We start from the raw sequence: 3,708 nt of genomic DNA, 5'->3' as shown, positions 1-3,708 counted from the left end.
CTGCACGGGGAGCCCCACTGCTGGGGCCCGGAGAGAGCACCTGCTGCCCTGGACCTTGCCCGCAGGAAAAGGAGGGAGGAGGGGCAGGCAGGCAGGCAGGAGCTCTCACCGCCGCAGTCCCTGAGTACGGGGGGGGGAGGAGCGGGGCTCTGGCGGCTTTTCGGTGGCGACTTGACTCCCCCTCTCTCACTCTCTCCCGCGCACTTCCTTCCGCTTTCCCAGGCCACCTTCTCTCTCCACCCCCCCATCCAAGCGCACTGCCGTGGGAGGAGATGGCGGGGCGTCGGCCAAGCCCCTGCCCAGTTCCAGGCATGCCAGCCACAGCAGCCAGCCAGCCTGAGGAGACCGAGGCGGGCCATGCCAGAGCCGCGACTGCATTGCATTGTTCCCGGGGTGGCGCTCCTCCAGCACACAGCAGCCACCGCCTCAGGGCTTTGCACGCCTCCACGTTTGCAGCCCCCGCCCGCCCTGGGAACTTTCAGCTTGCAAGCCAGGGCACCTTTTGCTGGAGATCCTGACCTGGGGAGGGGAGAGGTCTGACTTCCAGGCACCGATCCGGAGGGGGGGGAGCAGCATGCACCGAACCTTTTACCACATCGTCTGCCTGTTATTGCTGGTGACTTGGACGGGGTGTGTGTGTCAGCAGCAGCGCTTAAAGGCACTCTGCACCCTTGCTGTGTGCGGCCACTCACGCGGAGAGAGCAGAGGTAATGCAACCAGCCCTCTCCTTGTCCGTCCGTTCCGCCCCACCCCAAGCAGGTGTGGGAAATAGTCTCGCCGCGCTCCCTCCTCTCCGCCAACCGGTGCAAAGGGAACCAGCTCTGCGTCCCAGGGGGAGGCCCGACAACCCCGCCCGGCCGGGGAAGGCGCCCGTGAAGGAAGTCGGCCTGCCTGCGGGGATGGGGGGAGCATGGCCCGGTGCTTCTCCGCTTCTTCAGGCTGCCACGGGGGGGTAGGGAGCATGCACGGAGGCAAACAGCTGGGCTGGGGGGGCGGCGTGCACTCCTGCCTGCCTCCCAGCCCCTCCTCCCTCCTTCTGCGGGCCAGGCCCAGGGCAGCAGGCTGTCTCTCCGGGGCCCAGCATGTGGCGTCCCTCTGTCTCTCCCCCCCCAGGCGGCCAGCTGGGAGGTCTCCAGGCCCCACCGGGAGGTTGGCATCTGAGGGGGTGCCACGAGGGGGCCTCCCCTAGGGTGCACAAACCCCTCGGGCTGGCCCTGGTGCCAGGTTAAATACATAAAATACAATAAAACACCACTGAACAACCACAATAAAATCCCTTAAACAATATTTAAGGTACTCTGATGTTCCTACATATAAATCCCCAAGATGGGAACCAATAATCCAAGACAAGAGCGCCACTCTGATTGTATCTCTTTCCAAACTCTAAGCATTCAAATGGTTTCTCCCGTGTGGGTTCTTCGATGCTGATGAAGATGGTTACTCTGACTGAATCTCTTTCCACACTCTGAGCATTCATATGGTTTCTCCCCTGTGTGGGTTCTTTGGTGCTGTTGAAGTTGGTTATTCTGACTGAATCTCTTACCACACTCTGAGCATTCAAAAGGTTTCTCCCCTGTGTGGGTTCTTTTGTGAAGTTGAAGATTGCCATTGTGTCTGAATCTCTTTCCACACTCTGAACATTCGAAAGATTTCTCCCCTGTGTGGGTTCTTTGGTGCACTTGAAGAGTGCAAGTCTGACTGAATCTCTTTCCACACTCTGAGCATTCATAAGGTTTCTCCCCTGTGTGGGTTCTTTGGTGCTGTTGAAGATGGTTATTCTGACTGAATCTCTTTCCACACTCTGAGCATTCAAATGGTTTCTTCCCTTTGTGGATTCTTTGGTGCTTCTGAAGATGGCCACTCTTAATACATCTCTTTTCGCCTCTCTGTATTCTTTGGTGCACAAGGACCTGTGATCTCTTTCTAAAATACTTTCCACGAATAGTGGATTTACTTGCCTTCATTATCCTGTACTTTCGAAAATGTACATTACTCTTTCTTTCATCTCTCTTCTCAGTCATCTGGCCACCTTTGTTTCTCTTAGGTCTGCCTCGTTTCCCGATGTTTTCTTTCAGGTCTTCCTTTTTAAGTCTGTCTGGCATTTGCGGATGAAGTTCCTCACCCTCCTCATCCCTCTGATTATTCTCTGCTGGAATAAGGAGAGAGATCCTGTTAGCACCTGGGAGGGCTTCTAAGGTCCAAAGGCATCTATCTGACTGGAGTAGAAAAGGATTGACAACCCATTAGCCTCATCCACCTTTTCCCTGACTACCTAGGATTTAAGGATATCTCAGCTTCTCAAGAGCCAAAGCTGAGTTCTTGTCCAAAAGGAGTTTCTGAGACTCCAGATTTCAGGCCCCCAGAAGGCCATATGATTGTACCAAACCAAATGTTGTTCAGAAGTCAATAAAAAAACCCCTGGCTGTTCCCTTGACATAACCGTTGCAAATTACACCTGAATTACAAGATGATTGCCAGGAGAGGGAGCTATTGGATAAGAAACCAGTGAGCTTGCAGACTCTAACTCAGGAATCAAATGTGTATAGGAAACACCTGCGGAATGATAGAATAAGACTGAAGAGGAAAAAAGAAGCAAAAAAAGGTCATATATATTTATATCTATATCTATATCTATATCTATATCTATATCTATATCTATATCTATATAGATAGAATAGATAGATAGATAGATAGATAGATAGATAGATAGATAGATAGATAGATAGATAGATAGATAGATAGATAGAGACAATGAATATCATAGATATAGTATTGCAGGTCAATTACAAAAAATATGTAGAGAGAAATCTTTGATCAGAATTCTCTTTCCAGGGTAGATAGGAACTTTATGGTTTGTCTGCGCTCTCTCTTAAGAAGTGAACAGAACTGAAAATGTGAAAGAGGGAGTAAGTGATGGCTTTTTTTTGTCTCTTACCTGGGCTGTTATCATCTTAGCAGTATTATGAGGAGGGTATATTGATATTAATGTATGAATAGTAAAATTAAATTGGAGGTGGTGTGAAAACAGTCAGAATAGATTTGTGGGAGTGCACTGGGTAAACGGACAAGATTCTCATGGAGCTGGGGGAGCTTCCGGTACGGCGCAGTGAGGGAGGGTATATTGATATTAATGTATGAATAGTAAAATTAAATTGGAGGTGGTGTGAAAACAGTCAGAATAGATTTGTGGGAGTGCACTGGGTAAACGGACAAGATTCTCATGGAGCTGGGGGAGCTTCCGGTACGGCGCAGTGAGTGAGCAGGCATTCTTGGGAACTCCCGAATTGCCTGCTCCCCTCTTTGCTCCTTTGATGCTTTCCCGGCTCACCGGGGGGCATCACCCAACATAAGAACATAAGAACATAAGAACATAAGAGACGCCAATGTTGGATCAGGCCAAAGGCCCATCCAGTCCAACACTCTGTGTCACACAGTGGCCAGAAATACCAGTGCCATCAGGAGGTCCAGCAGTGGGGCCAGGACATTAGAAGCCCTCCCACTGTTGACCCCCCCCAAGCACCAAGAAGACAGAGCATCACTTGCCCCAGAGCCCCTAGCTATACCTTGTGGCTAATAGCCACTGATGGACCTCTGCTCCATATGCTTATCTAATTCCCTTTTGAAGCCATCCATGCTTGTAGCACCCACCACTTCCTGTGGCAGTGAATTCCAAGTGTTAATCACTCTTTGGGTGAAGAAGGACGTCCT

The 3,708-nt window shown here is 50.8% G+C and overlaps 1 long non-coding RNA gene across 1 annotated transcript in view; it reads right to left on the bottom strand.

Annotated features, from left to right (window-relative positions):
• Positions 1-1,846: 1,846 nt before the first annotated feature.
• The window catches only part of LOC107112908, a 7,413-nt gene continuing 5,551 nt past the window's right edge, over positions 1,847-3,708 (bottom strand). The window contains exon 3 of the long non-coding RNA XR_001482597.1: positions 1,847-2,149. This is a non-coding gene — a long non-coding RNA (uncharacterized LOC107112908). The remainder of the gene's footprint in view (positions 2,150-3,708) is intronic.

The sequence above is a fragment of the Gekko japonicus genome, unplaced genomic scaffold, assembly GCF_001447785.1.
Source record: "Gekko japonicus isolate JY-2015 unplaced genomic scaffold, Gekko_japonicus_V1.1 scaffold3913, whole genome shotgun sequence".
In the NCBI taxonomy this organism is placed as follows: Eukaryota; Metazoa; Chordata; class Lepidosauria; order Squamata; family Gekkonidae; genus Gekko; species Gekko japonicus.
The sequence above is the reverse complement of the archived record's forward strand: the minus strand, read 5'-3'. Positions and strand labels throughout refer to the sequence as shown.